Here is a 23,591-nt window from a genome sequence, read left to right as displayed (position 1 = left end):
AATATCTGAGTCTGAAAGAAAACAGACAACATATGTTAAAATTTTGGCAAAATTCCTTAATTTTGATGTGTTTATTTATAAGTATATGTTAATACGCTTTATTGCCAAAGACTAAATTAAAGCAATACTGGAATTTTATTTTCTCCCTGTGAAAATATAAACTGAGTTTGAAATATTTAGTCTGCTTTGAACAAGCGTAATAAGTTCCTGACAATTTTGTAACCTTCTTCTGTTTTTAGTGCATATTGTTGTCACTTTGATTTATGTGTACTTAAGGTATAACTTGTCATTGGTCACAGGTAATTGTGTTTCTGTCTCAATCAAATGACCAAATCTTTTCTTATAATTCTTTATTTTGCTTCCTTGAGATCAGATCCTAAATTCAGGAAAATAAAATTTTTAGGATGTCTTTTCATTTTTTTTATTGTGATAAAATATACATAAAAGGTACCATCGTAACCATTTTTAAGTGTACAGTTCCGTAGCATTAAGTACAGTAAGTACTTTGACACTGCAACCAACGCCACCATCCATCTCCAGAACCTCTTCATCTTCCCCACCTGAAACTTCATACCCGTTAAACAATATCTCCTTCCCCTGCAGCTCCTGGCAACCATAATTCTGTTCTCTGTCTTTATGAATTTGACTACTCTAAACAGCTCATGTAAGTGGAATCATGTAGTAGTTCTCATATTATGACTTACTTTTCTCACTTAAAATGTCTTCAAGGTTCATCCATGTGGAGCATGTGTCAGAATTTTCTTGCTTTTTAATGCTGAATAATATTCCACCTCATGTACATTCCATGTTTTGTTTATGCCCTTCATCCTTCAATGAACACATGGATTGCTTTCACTAATGCTGCTATGAACATGGGTGTACAGATATCTTTTCAAGACCTTGCTTTGAAATCTTCGGGGTATATATTGAGCAGTGGAATTACTGGATCATATGGTAATTCTATGTTTAATTTTTTTTTAGGAACCACCATACCAGTCTTTGTAGTGGCTGCACCATTTTATATTTGCACCAGGAACATCAAGTGTTCCACTTTCTCCACATCCTTGCCCACACTTGTTACTTTCTGTTTTTTTAAAACAGTTATCCTAATGGTTGGGAAATGATATCCCATTGTAGTTTTAATTTGCATGTTTCTCCAATGATTAGTGATTTGAACATTTTATCTGTGCTTATTGGCCATTTGTATATTTTCTTTAGAGAATTGTCAATTCAATTTCTTTTCCCATTTTTAAATCTGGTTATCTTTTTTGTTGAATAGTAGGAGTTCTTTATATATTTCCGTGTTCTAAGCCTTAGTTAGATATATGATCTGCAAATATTTCCTCCCATTTCATGGGTTTCCTTTTCACTCTGTTGACAGTGTGTTTTGATACACAAAAGTTTTAAATTTTGATATAGTCCAATTTATTTTTTCTTTCATTGTCTATGCTTTTAGTGTCATATCCAAGCAACCACGGTGCCAAATCCAATGTCTTGAAGCTTTTTCCATATGTTTTCTTTTAACAGTTTTGATTCACTTTAAGTTAATCTCTTGTATATGATATAATGTTAGAGTCCAACTTCATTCTTTGTATGAGAATATTTGCTGAAAAAACATGGAATGCTTTACAAATTTGCATGTCATACCTGTGCAGAAGCCATGCTATCTTCTCTAACATCATCCCAATTTTGGTACATGTGCTGCCAAAACAAGCACTCGATGTCTTTTTAAATTAAAATTAAAATTATCTTTGAGATTTCTCAACGAGCCCCTGGAAAATCACAATGATTTATACATTTACCTTATAAAAAGAGAGATGCCAGAAATATTTTACATTGCCCCGCTATAATTTATATTTCTGAATTAGCTTGTCACTATTATAAGAAATTCATGGGGAAAATTGTCAAATGAAAGGATAATTTTGTACAGATAAAATGTTATTCATATAAAATTTTCTGATTGTACATTGTATAAAACAAATTGACAGGCTCAAGAGATCTGTTAATGCTTTCATCGTCCGTGATATGGTCTTATCTGTGGAAAAATTCTGATAAAATTGTTATGAAAGAGTTATATATTATAGTGCAATGGAAAAGTTTACTCTCCTCAATTTTGATGTTGTTCATTACTATAATAAATCAATCTTATCATTTAGTCATACCAAGAAGCAGGCAGTTCTGCTTCTTTGGTGGTTATAATACAAAAACTATTCTTTACCAGATCCAGGAGCTATATTCTTAAATAGTTCTTCAAGAGACAGACTTCAAAAACTTAATTTGTAAACCATGTAATGAGAAATGAGAAAACAATTTGTAATCCATGTATTGTGACATAATTACTGTACCCCAAAGAAATTACTTTATTTGTGGAAAGATCTTCAGAAATAGCCTGGAAACACTGCTTTTGCCTCATCAATGGAAAAAAAATTTTTAAACAAACAAGTTCAGTTTTTGAAGAATATGCTAAAATTGCAAGGTCGTGAAAGGTGTTTTTGCTCTTTTTGATGTATAACATGGAGTTACACATTAATATGTATCTTTAACATATATTCAGTTCCAAAATAAAACATATTTCATTTTAAGTATTATTCTTTACAAAGTAGGCTTTGTCTTACATAATTCAAAGGAAATTAAGCATCTTTGTTTTCTTACTGAATAAAGAGTCTAAAGTTATCCTTACATGTTTTTAAATTATTAGATATTATAATTTTAAATATTTTAACATTAAAATTATTATTTAAATAAATATTAGATTTTATTTTTTGTTGATATGCTAATACAAAAATTTTTCACTTAGGCTCACTTTTTTATTATATATCATACAAAAATGGACAAAATACTTTTTTAAAATGTGGAGAGTTCATAAGTAAAAGATTAGAAAATGTTGGGCTGCGGCACCTGGGTAGCTCAGTCAGTTAAGCGTCTGCCTCCGGCTCAGGTCATGATCCCAGGGTCCTGGGATCAAGTCCCGCATCAGGCTTCTTGCTCAGCAGGGAGTCTGCTTCTCCCTCTGCCCCTCCCCCTGCTCATTCTCTCTCTCTCTCAAGTAAATAAATAAAATCTTAAAAAAAAAAAAAAAAGAAAATGGTTGACTATGTAATTATATACTAGTTTATAGATAATTTTCTTAATGAAAGCTAATAATAGGTCTATGTTAGTTAAAACATAATTTTGTAATAACTCAATAAAAAGGGAAAAATTTTAATAGATATATACATAAATCCTAGTTGTGTTTAGGCATTCATAAGAATCATATCTGTGGGGCGCCTGGGTGGCTCAGTCGGTTGAGCGACTGCCTTCGGCTCAGGTCATGATCCCAGGGTCCTGGGATCGAGTCCCACATCGGGCTCCCTGCTCTGCAGGGAGCCTGCTTCTCCCTCTCCCACTCCCCCTGTTTGTGTTCCCTCTCTCGCTGTGTCTCTCTCTGTCAAATAAATAAATAAAATCTTTAAAAAAAAAAAAGAATCATATCTGTGTTAAAGTACCATTTAAAAATATTGAAGCTGCTCAATTTAAAATTTTTACTGAATTTTAAAATTGTTTTAGAAGAGTATTTTGACATTTTATCCATTTTATAAGGCAGCTAGATAAAAAGGACATTCTTAAAAATGCTTACATAGTAACAATTTGGCAGCTAAAAATGGAAACATATATAGCCTTTGTAGTTTCAACTTAAATAGGGACAGGATAAACCCTCTTTCTTTTTCTCTAGTCTGTGGTCCTTGTAAATTAAAATATTTTGCTAATGGCAAATTTAACATGCCTGAGGCATGGGTCAGAGGGAGAAGCAGACTCCCTGCTGAGCAGGGAGCCCGATGCAGGACTCGATCCCGGGACTCCAGGATCATGACCTGAGCCGAAGGCAGTCGGTCAACCGACTGAGCCACCCAGGCGCCCTATTCAGCAAACATTTATATTATCAGTTAGACTGCTACTAGAGTGAACCGATGAGATGATGAGGATCCAGATCAGGCAAAAGGAACAGAAAAGACAGGTTTAAAATATATTTGAGGTAGAATGTATAGAATATGGAGACTGATTAGAATTAAACAAGAAAAGGAAGTTTGAGATTTTCAAAGAGGACATAATCATGATTCTCATACAAGAGTAAATTGGACACCTGCCAAAGATTTTATTTCATTCATTAATTAATGAGGAAGTCATCGATGTTACAATGGATTCAAATGAGATTTAAAGAATCACACATATATAAAGATTAAGTATGTTAAAATTAATTTGCAAATAGTTCCAAAACTGACTTATTCCACGGGAGGTAGAGAGAAATCAGTTGTGTTAACCCCAGACAAAATCCATATGCAAGATTTTGGACAGCAATCATTTGCATAGCTATTAGTTATCTATACCTTATAAGAATTGTAAAAGAGCTCAAAGACAATGAGAAGTACAGAGAACTTATAGAATTGGATACTAGTAATGGTGTGCTTAGACAACTGTTTAATTTTCCATTGAAGACATCCAGTAGTCCTTTTGGTCCATTTCAAAAGATAAAAGATAAGGAGTTTAATTTTTAAATTTTCGAGTTCATGTTTTTTTTTTTCAGAGACTTAAAGACAAGTGCTCTCTCTATTTGGCATTTGGTAATTGGTGTTACTTTTCCAGGGAAGAGTGATAACAAGGCTCATAAGAGTCTTGAGAAGGTTTATTGATCTGAATCTACGAGAAGGAACACAGTAAAACATTGTTAAGAAAATGGGCTCTCAAGTTACATTGCCAAAGTTCACATTCTGACTTCATTACTAACTAGCTACTGACCTTGGGCAAGTTATTTACTTTCTCTATAACTCAGTTTCTTCATTGCTAAAATGAGAATAACAGGATTTAATTTATAGGGCTTTTGAGAGGATTTCATTAGATAGTAAATGTCATGTACCCGACACACGGTAAGCACTCAGTAAATGCTATCTATGAGCAGCCTGAGAGAAAGGCTACTAATATCGCTGGTCTTCTTATAAAGAGTACATTTGGATAGAAGCTTGAATAAATTCACAAACCTTTCCCTGATAACAGCATGTTCCAGTTCTCTGGAATTTCCATTCGCACATATCCTCAGCCTATCACTTTCAGAGCCAACCCTGTAAGATGCAGGGGAGAGCGTCATCACGAGGGGTGGAAGGAGCTGCCCCACTGCCACCATGGAAATCTCATCCCTTCATCACTTACGCCCTCTCGGCATCCTTCATCCCATGGCACTCACCTGTCAGCAGTGGGTATATTCTAGACAAATACAAACTCTGACACTGTGGCGCCAACAGGATCGCTAGGTATCTTCCCCACGGCAAGTACTTATCAATCAAATAAGTTAGTTTTAATCGGGTAAAAATTTCCAAAATTACATAAACCCTACATGTCAACCAGGGAAAAATAAACATTCTAAAACAAAAATAAGACATATTAGTAGGAAATGCTGAATGACAGACGGCTTGGATAAATCCTATTGCTAAAAAATAAAGGTAAAGGAACACTCAACAAAGCAGTTTTATCCATGTACCCCAGCCACTTAAGGAATCTGCAATTCCTTTTCTTTTTTTAAGCTTGTTTTGTTTTTTGTGGTTTTTTTTTGTCAGAGAGAGCACGAACAGGGGGAGCAGCATGCAGAGGCAGAAGCAGCCTCCCCTGCTGAGCAAGGAGACTCGCTCCCAGGACCCCAGAATCATGACCTGAACCAAAGGCAGACGCTTAACTGACTGAGCCACCCAGGCGTCCCTGCAATTCTTTTTTTTTCAATTGCAATGAATTGCAGCCTCAATAATTGCAGCTATCATAACAAGAAATGCTTAAGAAAAACTACTGGAAAGATATACATCAAATTATTAACCAGGATTGAGCCAGGATAATGAGTTGATGGCTTTTTTCATTTTCTTTACATTTTACTCCGCTCTCCGAATTTTATATAATGAATCACTTCAATGTTTAATTAAAAAATAAAGGAAACTAAATCCCACAAACCCCTCCAGGATGCGCTTTTGAAGCCTCAGACAGAAGAGAAGGGAGAAATGTAGACATATAAGGTAATATAAATTGTCTTAATTATTTAATTTTTTTCACTAACTGCTATGTCAATAATGAACATTTCCCTAAGTTGTTAATACAGAAAATACTGCTCCTGTATTGGGAATACTCTTGAAGAGTTATGGAGCACCTGGCAAAGAAAAGTAGGCAACTTTATGATAAAAAGTTCTGTACTCCCCTGGTAAATGTGCAGTTGTTATTCCAGCATTAGCAATAGTAAGTGAGCACTTCTGTTAAAGTTACCAAGTTACTTACGCCCCCCCAGTTTCCATGGTAACGACTTTTTTTGGGGGGGGGTAATATGGTATATGCCTAAGAATCACAAAATTAAGAATGGAATTTTTTTTTTAAGGTTCCACAGCACGAGGCTGAGAGCTGGGTGGTCTGCATTTGAATGGACCTTAAAATAGATCGGCACTTCTGGTCCCTTGGTAGGGATCATAATATAATGTTCCTCAGTCAAACTGAAAGAAGATGTGGAAAGGAGAAGAAACAATCAATAAGGGATATAACTTCAAAAACAGGAAAAATACTGCTTACCGCAGCATGCTAATGGCCTGGAGATGGAGGGCTGGAAAAGTGATTCTCTCAGTGTTGCTTCTGCAGGCCCCTAGAAAGGAATGCATAGGTTACACACAGAAAATCTCTTTCTCTATGGTAACAACAACTTTCCCCAGGGCAACGAGAAACAGGAAGGGAAAAAGTTTCTGCAGGTCTGAGGTGGAGTTAAATAGGTGAATTTTTTCGTGAACAATCATACTTCACCAGCTCCAACTCTGTTACCAAGGACCCTATGCTGGCTTGCTCCCCACCCCCCCTTATCCTATCAAAGTTTACTCTTAACAATCTGGATAAATGTTCTCAAAATGTAAATACTTGATTCTAGTCATTATGTTAGATATTTACTCACAATAGGGAATATGCACGTAACCTCTAGGAATGTTGCTCTAAGGATGGCATTTAAGACATAAAGACAGGTTAGAGAGAAAAGAATCCTTTGGTGTGTCCTAAATTATACTCCTGTAGCTGCCTTCTTATAAAGCCATAAAATTATAAATCTTCAAAACCACCATGAGATATTATTATTATTATTTCACACTTATTAGGATGGCTAGGAATCTAGGAATTTTTTTTTTTATCCAGAAAGATTTTTTATATTTCTTCTATTTTTTTTTTTTTTAAGATTTTATTTATTTATTCATGAGAGACAGAGAGGCAGAGGGAGCCCGATGCGGGACTCGATCCCAGGACGCTGGGATCATGACCTGAGCCGAAGGCAGACACTTAACCATCTGAGCCACCCAGGCGCCCTATTTCTTCTATTTTTAATGGTAGTAAAAAACACATAAAATGTATCATCTTAACCTTTTTTAAGTATACAGTGCAGTAGGGTTAAGTATATTCACATTGTTGTGCAATGCATCTTTAGAACTTTTTTATGTTACAAAATAGATTCTGTACCCATTACACAACAACTCCCCATTTCTCCCTGCCCCATCCCTTGACAACCATTATTCTACTGTTTTATGAATTTGACTACTTTAGGTATTTCATATAAATGGAAGGGTACAGTGTTTGTCTTTTTGTGACTGGCTAGTTTCATTTAGCATAATGTCTTCAAGTTTCATCCATGTTGTAGCACGTGACATGATTTCCTTCCTTTTTAGGGCTGAATCATATTCCATTATTATGTATTTACCTCCTCTTGGCTATTGTGAATAATGCTACTATGAATGCAGACAAATATCTCTGCAAGATCCTGCTTTCAATTCTTTTGGATATGTGCCCCAAAGTGGGATTGCTGGATCATATGTTAACCGTATTTTTAATATTCGGAGGCAATGCCATACTGTTTTCTATAGCAAACACAACATTTTGCATTTCCACCAACAGTGCACAAGAGTTCCAATATTCTTGCCAACACTTGTTATCTTATGTGTTTTTTTTATAGTAGCCATCCTAATAAGTGTGAAATAATAATATCTCATGGTGGTTTTGAAGATTTATATTTTTGATACAACTTTTTTTCTAATTTATAAATGTTGCCTATAACTTCACCAAATTGTAATGTCATAAACCTGCAAATATGACAATACTTGGCAAATAATGATACACAGGAATTTAAAAGCTTAGTGATTTCCCAATACCCACAAGAAATTGGTGATAATTTGAAAGTTGAATTTGAAGCTATGAATCCCCTAGTTATTTACTTAAGTCCTGAAAGTATACATAAACTCCTGGCTTCCATGTTCTGTTCTTATTTCTCTATGCTAAAATATGTATTTTTTTACATGGATGTTGCTGCCACCAAATTTTTATGAAGAACATACGTAAAGCCAGTATTTTTCCATATGTTCACACAAAAAGGAGTCTTTACAATAAGTTACTTAAATGAAAATGAAAAGAAAATAATTTCTGATTAACAATAAGCATCATAAAACACAACTTTTTGATACAGCTTTAAGAAAATGTAAAAGCACATAAATCCGAGGCAACAAAAGGAAGTCTGTCAAAATAACACAAGAAATTTTGGAGTAACTTAATGTTTCACAAAATATGTGATTTTCAATTTAAAAGATGTTACCTTGATGGTCCGTGTACAATGCTTGATTAAAATTATGTGATAAAGTCTAGTAGAGCACCAAAATTCATCAAAATTGATTCATTTATATGTACTAAAGTATAATTTTGGATGATTTTGACACACTGAAGTTTGGGAACCTTTTCCCTAGATAATGCTTTGGTGGTTGTCACCTCAGTATGACACTGAAGGGACATTGTACCCAACTTTTCACCTCACTTTCAAATTTTGCCTATTTTTTTTCATAGCAAATAAAAATGTTAACACTTTGTACTCTTTATTTTTCTGAGGTCTTGAAAATGCCTCCCAATGTCACTTCCACATTTAGGGTCATCTTCTGTCTCTTACTCCTCAGGCATTTTTAATAGGATGAGTCCCAAATATTAAAGTAAAATGCTACTGTTATAATATTTAAATAAAATAATCTTTGTACATATAATTTCATATAATTTATGGGAATATCTGAGAGATGTGGGTTGTTTGCCAAATTTTAATGGAGCCTACCAAAACTCTGTATTTGCCACTGTAGACTTTAGATGAGATCTCATGTTATAATGCTGGTAATGTATTATTTCTTCTGCATAATAAATGTTATTGTTAACTGAATAGTTAACATTGATTCTTTTGTTGCACATTCCTAACGAAATTATAGTTCTTTCTAGGTGTGCTGACAGGACTAATTTCCAATCTCAGTTTTTAGAAATTTGTTCTTCCTTTATACAATAATACTCTGAAACAGTTCTAAGCAGTCTAAGGAGGAAGAAACTTCTAGTGGTAACACATTCTATTTCACACTGATTCTCATGAGTCATCTCAATAATATGTTGTTTTGAAGGTCAGCAGCTGGCAGGAAAAAACAGAAAAGAAATAATGCATGAAGTTTTAAAACTTCATAGTACACCTGGAAATCTCTATGCAACTGGTACATATAAGGCTGTTTATGCTTTTAGATTTTTCCATACCTTAAATTTACTGCTCAAAAATGTGATCAATTCTCTATGTAGCCACAGGCATGGTATAATATTTGTCTAGTAAACTGAAGGAAAACAGAAGAAATATTTTTATGTCTAAATGTCCCCTTTTAATTATATACATGTTTATTGTGGAAAATTTGAGAAACACAATCTAAAAGCAAAAATAGCATCACTCAAAATTCCACCTTCCAGAATAACCATAATAAATATTTTCGTCTTCATATGAAAAATATACTTATGTTAATGGACATGTATATAGTTCAGAAAAGAGCTACAAAAAATTTCTCTGAGGTATTGAAATGAATTGTGCAAATATCTAGCAATACCTTGCATTTGTACAGTAATATAATAAAGATGCTCATGTCCAAGAATGTTAGCACAAGTACATATTCCAAATATACCCATGAAAAGGTTGAATTTTCAACCAGACCAATGCATAGTTAGTCTAAGCTAACCTGTTCATTCTGATTTTATCCACTGATATATTTACCTATGTGAAGTGGGAAAAAAATGCCACCACCACACTGAGATGACAGTAAAATCACCTTGAAAAATAGGAGTTATACAATAAAAGGAACAAATCTAACAGCACTGGAGACAAAGCAGAGTGTTATTGTCATATAGAAAATTTGAGGAATTTCTTGAAAATATACAGTAGATAGTGGGATGAGTGTTAGAAACCTCAGAGGAATGCAAAGCACTGAGCCAGCAGGGCTGGTAATGTGAGCTGGCCACAGGCCAGTTCATTAAAAGAATTGTGCAATACTTGGGACAGACCCAACTTGAATGATCTTTGGCTCGCAGGCTAAATCCCATTAGAAGAGTGAAGGTGGAAATTCTGACTTAGGGGAAATGAAGATCCACCGTGAGCCTCTGGGCTAAAATAAGGTAAAAAAGTAAAATCTGACCCTCAAATGGGCATGAATGAACATGAAGAAAATCCCAAGGACATGTAGCTTTAGGTTAAAATGAGTTGGACCACAGTGATCTTTTCCTTATCTCACCATCCCAGGTAGCTCAGTAGGTTGTCTGTTTATCTATCGGCTCTTCAGAAAAATTGCCTTTTATCCCTTGGCAAGAAGCATTCCTTAAGCTTTCCCCCACCACACTTATGGAACCCAAAGTCACTCTTCTTGGGGGGGGGGGCAGTTCTCAATAGGATAGAAAGCTTGAGAATGGCCAAAGCTTGAAAATCCTTCATTTATAAATGTGAACACAAAACAATGAGTTATAAGGCATTTTGAGGAAAACAAATAGCAAGAGAGATACCAAAATCAATACACAAATATGAAGGAAAAAAATGATCTTCTAAAAATTTATAACTCATATCTTCAAATAAATTTGAAAGGTGATTGCACCCAAAAAATGAAACTATCAGAATAAGAGGATTTTTTGAAATTAAAAGCATGGTACTATGATATAAAAAAAAAAAAAAAGAAAGAAAGAAAGAAAAGAAAACTCCATTGTAGGACTGAAGGGTAATAAAATATTTGTAGAACAACCAAATGACTGAAAGATAAAGTAGGAAGAAATTCACTTTTTAGGCACTAAGCAAAGAGGTGGAAAAAATAGTTAAGAAAATATGTAGTGACATTTGTCATTCCTTCTAGCTACTCAGCAATTTTGAACATCTTTCCAATATTGGAGGAATTTCCCTCCTTATGAACATCACCAGGATAGAAATCACTTTCTTTCTCACCCTCCTTTGTTTGAAGGTAAAATTTGATGAGTTAAAAATAAATATTGCAGGGCGCCTGGGTGGCTCAGTTGGTTGAGCGACTGCTTTCGGCTCAGGTCATGATCCTGGAGTCCCGGGATCGAGTCCCGCATCGGGCTCCCTCCTTGGCGGGGGGTCTGCTTCTCCCTCTGACCCTCCTCCCTCTCATGCTCTCTGTCTCTCATTCTCTCTCTCTCAAATAAATAAAATCTTTAAAAAAAAAATAAAAAAAAATAAAAAAAATAAATATTGCAAACTCCAGGGCAACCCCTACTAAATTATTTTTTTAAGAAGCATAATTAATATGCTAAAAGATAAGTGGAATCACAAAATGCTCAGTTGAAACACAGGAAACAGAAAAAGAGGTAGGATAAGGGAACAAAAGAAGTTCAATGAATAGAAAACAGTTATAAACAAGGTAGATATTTGTCAAACTATATCAATAATCACTTTAAATGTGAATAGCCTAAATACACAAGTTAAAAGACAGATTTCAGAGTGGATAAAAAATTCAAACAAAACTATATGTTGTTTATAAAAAAGCCACTTTAAATATAAAGATATAGATTAAAAATAAAGGGATGGAGAGAGATATACTATACTAACATTAATAAAAAAAAAAAAGCTAGAGTAGCTATATTAATTTCAGAAAAAAGCACAGTCCAGAAAAGAAAATTATTAGGGATAAAGACATACATTACATAACGATTATCAAATGTCCAAGAAGACCTAACAATTGATGTATGCATACCTAACAAGAGGCCTCCAAAATAAATGAGACAAAACTGATAGAACCATTAGGAGAAATATATAAATCCACTATTACATGTGAAGACTTCAACACCCCTCTGTAGGTAATGCATAGATAAAGCAGGAAGAAAATCAATAAGAATATAATTGACTAGAACAGTACTATCAATCAACTTGGTCTAATTGACATTTGTAGAATACTCTATACAATAGGAGCTGAATACACATTCTTCTCAAGTCCACCTGGAGCATTCATGAAGGTAGACTACACTCTGGGACATAAAAGACTCCTTTAAAAATTTAAAAGAATAGAAATCATGCAAAATATGGTCTCAAATCATAATGGAATTAAAACAGATCAATAAAATTCTAGATCTGAAAAATTCCCAAATATTTGGAGATTAAACAATATACATCTATATGACACATGAGTCACTAAAGAAGCCTCAAAAGAATATTAAAATTTTGAACTAAAGGAAAATGAAAATACACTTATCAAAATTTGTGGAATGCAGGAAAAACAGTGCTTAGCAGAAAATTTTTCTATATTAGAAAAGAGGAAAATATAAAATCAATAATTCAGCTTAGGAAACCAGATAAAGAAGAGCAATTTATACCTAAAACAAGCAGAAGAAAAGAAATAATAAAGATTAAAACAGAAATTAATGATATTGAAAAGAGGAAAACATTAGGAAAAATTAGCAAAACCAAAAGCTGTCATTAAAAAAATGATTAGTAAAATTGATAAATCTGTGACCAGGCTAACCAAGAAGAAAGAGAAGACACAAATTATTAATATCAGATATAAAAGAGGGGTCATCAGGGGGTAAAGGGATGGGGTAACTGGGTTGGACATTGGGGAGGGTATGTGTTGTAATGAACCCTGAGTGTTATATAAGACTGATGAATCACAGACCTGTACCCCTGAAACAAATAATACATTATATATTAATTTAAAAAAATAAAAAAATAAAAGGGGGGTCATCACTACAGATCCTATGGAAATTAAAAAGATAATAAAGGAACACTATGAACAACTCCATGCCCACAAATCTGATAATTCAGATGAAATAGACCGATTCCTTGGAAGACCAACTTGCCAAAACTTACACAAGAAAAGACAATATTTATATCTGTTAAAGAAATTTAATCAGCAATTAATAACTTAGCATCCAAAACAGAATGCACCAGGCCCAGATGCGTCCACTGGTGAATTATACCAAACATTTAAAGAAGAAATCATACCCATTCTCTACATCCTCTTTCAGAGCATAGAAACAGAGAGAATAATTCCTAACTCCTTTTATGTTAGCATTACTCTAACATCAAAACCAGACAAAGACATTACAAGAAAAGAAACTACAGATGAATTTCTCTCATGGATATAGATGCAAAAAAACTCAACAAAATCTATAAAAAGAATTACACACCACGAACAAGTGAGATTTATCCCAATTATGCAAGGCTGGTTTAACATTCAAAAATCAATTAATGTGGGGTCCCTGGGTGGCTTAGTTGGTTAAGCATCCAACTCTTGATTTCTGCTCAGGTCATGATCTCAGGGTTGTGAGATCAAACCCTGAGTCAAGCTCCATGCTCCATGGGAAGTCTGCTTGAGATTCTCTCTCTTCCTTTCCCTCTGCCCTTCCCTCTGTTTGCTTTCTCTCTCTCTCTCTAAAATAAATACACTTCAAAGTGTCATAGTTAAGATCATGTGAGTTTTAAGGTGACAGAATTATTGTAGGTGCAGGGCATGAATGATATGTAAGAGTCAGGACTCTTAAGAACACAGGGAAGATAAAGAACATCATAAGCAAGCCTGGTGACAATAGTTTGAGTTTAGTCCTGGGCTATGTTTTGGAATGATGGGAAGATATTTCCTTGGTGAAGTTATTCAGCTTGAGTTGATGAGGGTTGACAAAATTTGTTTGAGCAATAGATGCTTTCTGAAGACATCTTTGACTTCATGTCTCCCACTGTGGGTCTGCTGCTATGGGACCCCACCAAGAAAACCTAGATAAATATGCTAGAAGAGAAATGTCAAACTTTCCCCATGAGTGCTATGTTTCCTCTTGATAGAAAAGAAAATGGACAACCTTAGAAGCAGGTAAAAAATGTAAAAACTCACCTGGGGCAATCAAAAAGAAAGAGTAGGGGTGCCTGGGTAGCTCAGTGGGTTAAGCGTCTGCCTTCAGCTGGGGTCATGATCCCAGGGTCCTGGGATCGAGTCCCGCATTGGGCTCCCTGATCAGCAGGGAGCCTGCTTCTCCCTCTCCCTCTGTTGCTCCCCCTGCTTGTGCTCTCTCTCTCTCTCAAATAAATGGATAAAATCTTAAAAAAAAAAAAGAAAGAAAGAAAGAAAGAGTAAATAACAGGGAAAACAAAATGGACCACTGAAAATTTACCCCACTTGCTGCTGCAAAGGGGTATTAAAAGGGAGTATCTTTGATGCAGTAATAGTGACTCTAGGCCTAGAAAGTTAAGTGTCAGAAGAGTGCATAGAGGAGGACAGATCAGATTGGTCCTTATTGGATCCCTGAGGATAGGCTTTGGAGGGATCACCAGCAACTACAATTCAGAATTCTGCTGAGTTGGATTCTCTGGTTGACTATATGTGAGGCAAGTAAGAAACTGCACTAGAAGACCAGATTCAAAGGCCTAAGAATTTCCAGGCAATAAGAAAAGAATGAAAAATGCTTTGGGAACTTTGTAGGAAATGAAGAAATACAGACGGTAGGAGATTTGGAGAATGGAGAAAGCAATGAAATGAATTGTACTTAAATAATTCCTTGATACAAATGTGGAGGAATAGGTTCAAAACAAGGCATGGAGCATTGTCATGATTTAAAGCCCATGCTCAGTTCAGTCCTGGGTGCCAGCAGTAGAAGGTACAAAAGAGGGGGAAATAAGTGCTTTTTCTATGCATGATAGATCACATGAGCCGACCACACTGCAAATTTTTGAATTTTTCAAAAACAAGAATGAGTCAAATGAAATTTCTGCACAATAAAATTATGTGCAAAGTTGGATATTATTCCCCAAATATGTTGAAAACATGGCAGCAGAATTACTATCTTAACAGAGGACTACTTTTAACTGAAGTGAATTTGATATGTTTGGGTCTCAGAAGAGCTGGTTTTGAATTAACTACTGCCATATAGGCCAAGTTCAAACCAAACTGTTTTCTCTCTCTCTCTCTCTTTTTTTTTTGTTTTTTTGTTCATGATTCTCTTTGCTCACCTTCCTTTTCTTAACACATGTAGATCAGAAACAGTGTGGATCTGGACTGTACTATGTGTCAGAAACTGAGTTGTCTACTCTAACTTCATCTTCTATTTTCTTTCTCCTCAGAAGCAGATCCCTGAGTTTTAGCTGGGTGTGAGACATGTGAAATGAAATACTACTTTTCTATCCTTCACACTTCCACCCCAACACATAACTAAGTTCCAACCGATGAAGTATGAGTAAAAGTGTCTGGGATTTTTAGCTTAAAGGGAGTTGACTCAGCAGAGAAGAACCCCTTTTTGTTTTTCTGCCTTTCCTCCTTCTTCTGGCCAGTAGCTATCTAAGCCTGGGAGACGGTGGAACAGCCACTGGAAGTCTAGATCTCTACTGATACCATAGAGCCACTTCACCAACCCTGGACTCTTTTCTTTTCTTTTCCTTCTTTTATTTATTTATTTATTTATTTATTTATTTGAGAGAGAGAGAGAGAGAGGAGGGGCAGAGGGAGAGAGAAGCTTTCAGCAGACTTCTCACTGAGCTTGGAGCCCGACTCTATCTCAGGACCCTGAGATCATGAACTGAGCCAAAACCGAGTTGGATGTTTAACTGACTGTACCACCCAGAGGCCCCAAAGCCCCCCTGGAATATTTCTTTTTGGTCTTTCATTTGAGAGAGAAATAACCTCTATCTTGTTTTAGCTACTGTTACTTTGGAGTTTTCTTTTACACCCAGCTAAAACTAATACTGACTGATGCATACCACACATTTAGGCTTAAGAACATCATTTTGCTTGGTCAAAATTTAAGGAATGTGGAGCATAGTGTGTGTATGTGTGTAACTGTAATACAGGCGTACCTCAGAGATACTGTGGGTTCAGTTCCAGACCACCACAATAGAGCAAGTCCAGGGGTGCCTGGGTGGTCAGTCATTAAGCGTCAGCCTCCGGCTCAGGTCATGATCCCAGGGTCCTGGGATTGAGCCCCGCACTGAGCTCCCTGCTCAGCGGAAGCCTGCTTCTCCCTCTCCCTCTGCCCGTGCTTGCTTTCCCTCTCTTGCTGTGTGTCTCTGTCAAATAAATAAATAAAATCTTAAAAAAAAAAAATAAAGTCAAATAAGGTTTTGGTTGCCCAGTGCACATAAAAGTTATGTTTATATTATACTGTAGTCTATTAAGTGTGCAAAAACATTTGCCTAAAAAAACAATGTACATACCTCAATGTAAAAACACCATATTGCTAAGATGGTGGCGGAGGAGAAGGAGACCTAAATTCTGGTCCCAAGAATTCAGCTAGACATGTGTCAAACCATTCTGAGCACCTATGAACTCAAATGGAGAATGAAGAAAAGAATAGCAGCAACTCTATGAACAGAAAAGTGACCGCTTTCTGGAAGGTAGGAGATGTGGAGAAGTGAATCCCAGGCGATATTCGGGAGGATAGACGGTGGGGGAGGGGGCCTCCGTTGGCCGCTTCTGGCAAGTGATAGAGCCTCGGAGCACAAAATCGGAACTTTTAGAAGTCTGCTCCGCTGAGGGACGTCGCTCCAGTGGCTAAGCGGGGGGTGGAATCCTCACTGGGACAGTGTGGTCTCAGGGCCCTTGGGGTCATAGAAAGACCGGGGGTGCCTGAGTGCGGCAGAGCTCCCAGGTATCGGAGCGGGGAAGCCGGCTGCAGAGACAGAGCTGAGGAGTGGGCTCTCAGCTCAGGGTTGCCATAAACTGTGATCCGCAGCACAGTCGGGCCACTGCTCCTCCAACAAGCGGCAGATCCGGGGAGACCCCTCTTCCTCCCCCGGGGGGAGAGGCGTGGGAGCTCACCGCAGGGATCTGCTGGGTTTGGAGACTCCAAATGGGGTCCTGAGCCAGAGACAGAAACACTTGGTCATAGGCTGGGTGAGCACGGAGTGTGGCCAGAGACGGGCGAGACGGGAGTGACTGACTGCTTTTCTCTGGGGGCTCACTGAGGAGCAGGGCCCCGAGTTCTTGGCTCCTCCGGGGCGGAGATTGGGAGGCCGCCATTTTCACTCTCATCCTCCAAAGCTGTACGGAAACCTTGTAGGGAACAAAAGCTCCTGAGAGCAAACCCGAGCACATTACTTAGCCCAGACCGGCAAGGGCAGGGCAGTTCCGCCTCCGGCAAAGACATTTGGGAACCATGGCAACAGGCCCCTCCCTCAGAAGATCAGCAACACAATTCACAGCGCTCACCATAGCACATACCCTCCCCAATGTCTATCACCCAGCCACCCCATCCCTCCCACCCCTCACATTGAATGGAGCACTGGGTGTTATATGCAAACAATGAATCATGGAACACCACATCAAAAACTAATGATGTAACATATGGTGATTAACATAACATAATAAATTAAAATTTTTTAAAAAATGAATAAAAAAAAAAAAAAGATCAGCAACAACAGCCAGCCAAGACCAAGTTTACCAATCAATGAGAACGGCAGAACTCCAGCACTAGGGGAATACAGCACATAGAATTCATGGCTTTTTCCCCATGATTCTTTAGTCTTTCAAAGTTAATTTTTTAAATTTTCTTTCTTTTTTCTTTTTTTTAATTTTTGAATTATTCTTATTTCTTTTTACAACCAACTTCTTATCTTATCAATTCCCTTTTTAAAAATCTTCTTTAATTTTCATTGTTACAATCATTTTCTATCCCTTCATTGTATTGAACCTTATTTTTTGATTTCTTTAAAATTTTGGGATGCAGTTTCTTCTAACAGACCAAAATGTACCCAAAATCTAGTATATGGCTCTGTTCTATTCACCTGCCTGATCACATTCTCTCTTAGCTTTAAAAAAATTTTTCTTCTTTTTTTAGCCAACTTCTTCTTCTTTTTTATTCCTTCTTTAAAATATTTTTTAAATTTTCATTTTTACAGTCATATTCCATCCCTTCATTGTATTTAACCTTATTTTTGTATATATATAAGTTTTTCTTTCTTTAAAATTTTGGGATGCAGTTTCTTCTAACAGACCAAAATACACCCAAAATCTAGTGTATGGCTCTGTCTATTCACCAGCCTGATCATATTCTTTTTTCTCTTCCTCCCCCGGTTTCAGGTCTCTTCTGATTTGTTGATTTGTTTAGTGTATATTTCTCTGGGGTCGTTATTATCCTTTTAGTATTTTGTTCTTTCATTCTTCTCTTAACAAAATGACAAAATGGAGGGGCGCCTGGGTGGCTCAGTTGGTTAAGCGAATGCCTTCAGCTCAGGTCATGATCCCAGGGTCCTGGGATCGAGCCCCGCATCGGGCTCCCTGCTCTGCTGGAAGCCTGCTTCTCCCTCTCCCATTCCCCCTGCTTGTGTTCCCTCTCACACTGTCTCTCTCTCTCTGTCAATTAAAAAAAAAAAATGACAAAATGGAAAAACTCACCTTAGAAAAATAGAACAAGAGGTAGTACTGATTGCCAGGGACCTAATCAATTCGGACATTAGTAAGATATGGAACTAGGGTTCAGAATAACGATTATAAAGATACTAACTGGGCTTGAAAAAAGCATAGAAGACACTGGAGAATCCCTTTCTGGAGAAATAACATCTAACCAAGTTGAAATCAAAAAGGATATTAATGTGGTGCAATAAAAAATGGAGGCTCCAACTGCTAGGATAAGTGAGGCAGAAGAGAGAATTAGTGACATAGGAGACCAAATGATGGAGAATAAAGAAGCTGAGAAAAAGAGAGATAAACAACGACTGGATCACGAGGGGAGAATTCGAGAGGTAAGTGATATCATAAGATGAAACAATACTAGAATAATTGGGATCCCAGAAGAAGAAGAGAGAGGGGGGAAGAAGGTACATTGTAGCAAATTATAGCAGAGAACTTCCCAATTTGGGGAAGGAAACAGGCATCAAAATCCAGGAGGCATAGAGAACCCACCTCAAAATCAATAAAAATAGGTCAACACCCTGATATCTAATAGTAAAACTTACAAGTCTCAGAGACAAAGAGAAAATCCTGAAAGCAGCTCGGGACAAGAGGTCTGTAACCTACAATGGCAGAAACTTTAAATTTGGCAGCAGACCTATCCACAGAGACCTGGCAGAAAGGACTGGCATGATATATTCAAGGTACTAAACGAGAAAAATATGCAGCCAAGAATACTTTATCCAGCTAGGCTGTCATTGAAAATAGAAAGAGAGATAAAAAGCTTCCAGGACAAACAAAAACTAAAAGAATTTGCAATCACCAAACCAGCCCTACAAGAAATATTGAAAGGGGTCCTCTAAACAAAGAGAGAGCCTAAAAGTAACAGAGACCAGAAAGGAACAGAGACAATATACAGTAACAGTCACCTTACAGGCAATACAATGGCACTAAATTCATATCTTTCAATAGTTACCCTGAATGTAAATGAGCTAAATGCCCCAATCAAAAGACACAGGCTATCAGATTGGATTAAAAAAACAAAAACAAAAACCCATCGATATGCTGTCTGCAAGAGACTCATTTTAGACCCAAAGACACCTCCAGATTTAAAGTGTGTGTGGGGGGGAACAATTTATCATGCTAATGGACATCAAAAGAAAGCTGGGGTGGCAATCCTTAAATCAGAAAAATTAGATTTTAAACCAAAGACATAATAAGAGATGAGGAAGGACACTATATCATACTTAAAGGATCTATCCAACAAGAAGATCTATCAGTTGTAAATATTTATGCTCCTAACATGGGAGCAGCCAATTATATAAGCCAATTAATAACAAAATCAAAGAAACACATCGACAATAATACAATAATAGTAGCGGACTTTAACACCCCATTTACTGCAATGGACAGATCATCTAAGCAAAAGATCAACAAGGAACTAAGGGTTTTAAATGACACACTGGACCAGATGGACTTCATAGATATATTCAGAACATTCCATCCCAAAGCTACCAAAAACACATTCTTCTCAAGTGAACATGGAACATTCTCCAGAACAGATCACATCCTGGGTCACAAATCAGGTCTCAACTGCTACCAAAAGATTGGGTTCATTCCCTGCATATTTTTGGACCACAATGCTTTGAAACTGGAACTCAATCACAAAAGGAGAGTTGGAAAGAACTCAAATAATGGAGGCTAAATAGCACCCAACTAAAGAATGAATGGGTCAACCAGGAAATCAAAGAAGAATTAAAAAAATTCATGGAAACAAATGAAAATGAAAACACAACTGTTCAAGATCTTTGGGATGCAACAAAGGCAGTCCTAAGAGGGAAGTATGTAGGAATACAAGCCTTTCTCAAGAAATAAGAAAGGTCTCAAATACACAAATGAACCCTACACCTAAAGAGCTGGAGAAAGAACAGCAAACAAAGCCTAAACCCAGCAGGAGAAGAGAATTAATAAAGATCAGAGCAGAAACCAATGAAATAGGAACCAAAAGAACAGTAGAACAGATCAATGAAACTAGGATTGGGTTCTTTGAAAGAATTAATAAGATTGATAAACCCCTGGCCAGACTTATCAAAAAGAAAAGAGAAAGGATCCAAATAAATAAAATCATGAATGAAAGAGGAGAGATCACAACCAACACTAAAGAAATACAAACAATTATAAGAACATATTATGAGCAACTATACGCCAACAAATTAGACAATCTGGAAGAAATGGATGTATTCCTAGAGATGTATAAACTACCAAAACTGAACCAGGAAGAAATAGAAAACCTGAGCAGATCCATAACCAGCAAGGAAATTGTAGTAGTAACCTAAAATCTCCCAACAAACAGGAGCCCAGGACCAGATGCCTTCCCAGGGGAATTCTAACTAACATTTAAAGAAGAATTAATACCTATTCTTCTAAAACTGTTCCAAAAAATAGAAATGGAAGGAAAACTTCCAAACTCATTTTATGAGGCCAGCATTACCTTGATCCGAAAACCAGACAAGACCCCACCAAAAAGGAGAATTACAGACCAATATCCTGATGAACATGGATGCCAAAATTCTCACCAAGATACTAGCCAATAGGACCCAACAATACATTAAAAGGATTATGCAATATGACCAAGTAGGATTTATTCCTGGGCTGCAAGTTTGGTTCAACATCCACAAATCAGTCAATGTGATACACTACCTTAATAAAAGAAAGGACAAGAACCATATGACCCTCTCAATAGATGCAGAAAAAGCATTTGACAAAGTACAGCATCCTTTCTTGATTAAAACTCTTCACAGTGTAGGAATAGAGGGTACATACCTCAATATCATAAAAACCATCTGTGAGAAACCCACAGCAAATATCATTCTCAATGGGGAAAAACTGAGAGCTTTTCTCCTAAGGTCAGGAACAGGCAGGGATGTCCACTATCACCACTGTTGTTCAACATAGTACTAGAAGTCGTAGCCTCAGCAATTAGACAACAAAAAGAAATAAAAGTCATCCAAATCAGCAAAGAAGAAGTCAAACTCTTGCAGATGACATGATACTTTATTTGGAAAACCCAAAGACTCCACCCCAAAACTGCTAGAACTCACACCGGAATTCAGTAAAGTGGCAGGATACAAAATCAATGCACAGAAATCAGTTGCATTTCTACACACCAACAATGAGACAGAAGAAAGAGAAATTAAGGACCTGATCCCATTTACAATTGCACCAAAAGCCATAAGATACCTAGGAATAAATATAACCAAAGAGGCAAAGGATCTGTACTCAGAAAACTATAGAATACTCATAAAAAATTGAGGATGACACAAAGAAATGGAAAAACGTTCCATGCTCATGGATTGGAAGAATAAATATTGTGAAAATGTCTATGCTATCTAGAGCAATCTATACATTCAAAGCAATCCCTATCAAAATACCATCAACTTTTTTTACAGAGCTGGAACAAATAATCCTAAAATTTGTATGGAACCAGAAAAGACCCCAAATACCCAGATGAATGTTGAAAAAGCAAAGCAAAGCTGGTAGCATCACAATTCTGGACTTCAAGCTCTATTACAAAGCTGTAATCAAGACAGTATGGTAGTGTCACAAAAACAGACACATAAATCAATGGAACAGAATAGAGAGCCCAGAAATGAACTCTCAACTCTATGGTCAACTAACCTTCGACAAAGCAGTAAAGAATGTCCAATGGAAAAAAGACAGTCTCTTCAACAAATGGTGTTGGGAAAATTGGACAGACACATGCAGAAGAATGAAACTGGACCATTCTCTTACACCACACACAAAAATAGACTCAAAATGGTTGAAAGACCTAAATGTGAGACAGGAGTCCATCAGAATCCTAAAGGAGAACACAGGCAGCAATCTCTTTGACCTCAGCGGCAGCAACTTCTTCCTAGGCACATTGCCAAAGGCAAGGGAAGCAAGGGCAAAAATAAACTATTGGGATTTCATCAAGATAAAGACCTTTTGCACAGCAAAGGAAACAGTTGACAAAGCCAAAAGACAACTAACAGAATGGGAGAAGATATTTGCAAATGACATAGCAGATAAAGGGCTAGTATCCAAATTCCATAAAGAACTTATCAAACTCAACACCCAAAGAACAAATAATCCAATCAAGAAATGGGCAGCGGACATGAACAGACATTTCTGCAAAGAAGACATCCAAATGGCCAACAGACACATGAAAAAGTGCTCAACATCGCTCGGCATCAGGGAAATCCAAATCAAAACCACAATGAGATACCACCTCACACCAGTCAGAATGGGTAAAATTAATAAGTCAGGAAAGGACAGATGTTGGCGAGGAGGCGGAGAAAGGGGAACCCTCCTACACTGTTGGTGGGAGTGCAAGCTGGTGCAGCCACTCTGGAAAACAGTATGGAGGTTCCTCGAATTTTGAAAATAGAGCTACCCTATGACCCAGCAATTGTACTACTGGGGAATTACCCCAAAGATACAAATGTAGTGATTCGAAGGGGTACATGCACCCCAGTGTTTATAGCAGCAATGTCCACAATAGCCAAACTATGGAAAGAGCCTAGATGTCCATCGACTGATGAATGGATAAAGATATGGTGTATATATACAATGGAATATTACACAGCCATCAAAAAAAAATTAAATCTTGCCATTTGCAATGATGTGGATGAAACTAGAGGGTATTATGCTAAGCGAAATAAATCAATCAGAGAAATACAATTATATGATCTCACTGATATGAGGAATTTGAGAAACAAGGCAGAGGATCATAGGGGATGAGAGGAGAAAACGAAACAAGAAGAAACCAGAGAGGGAGACAAACCATAAGAGACTCTTAATCTCAGGAAACAAACTGAGGGTTGCTGGAGTGGAGGGGGGTTGGAGGGATGGAGTGGCTGGGTAATGGACATTGGGGAGGGTATGTGT

General features: G+C 36.8%; 1 non-coding gene across 1 annotated transcript; it reads right to left on the bottom strand.

The window, feature by feature from the left end:
* Positions 1-1,610: 1,610 nt before the first annotated feature.
* LOC118021421 lies at positions 1,611-1,717 on the bottom strand. Its single transcript, XR_004682167.1, has one exon. It is a non-coding gene; the product is annotated as a U6 spliceosomal RNA (small nuclear RNA).
* Positions 1,718-23,591: the final 21,874 nt, after the last annotated feature.

Source organism: Mirounga leonina, unplaced genomic scaffold, assembly GCF_011800145.1.
Source record: "Mirounga leonina isolate KUSES-001 unplaced genomic scaffold, KU_Mleo_1.0 Mir_174, whole genome shotgun sequence".
Taxonomy (NCBI): Eukaryota; Metazoa; Chordata; class Mammalia; order Carnivora; family Phocidae; genus Mirounga; species Mirounga leonina.
The sequence above is the reverse complement of the archived record's forward strand: the minus strand, read 5'-3'. Positions and strand labels throughout refer to the sequence as shown.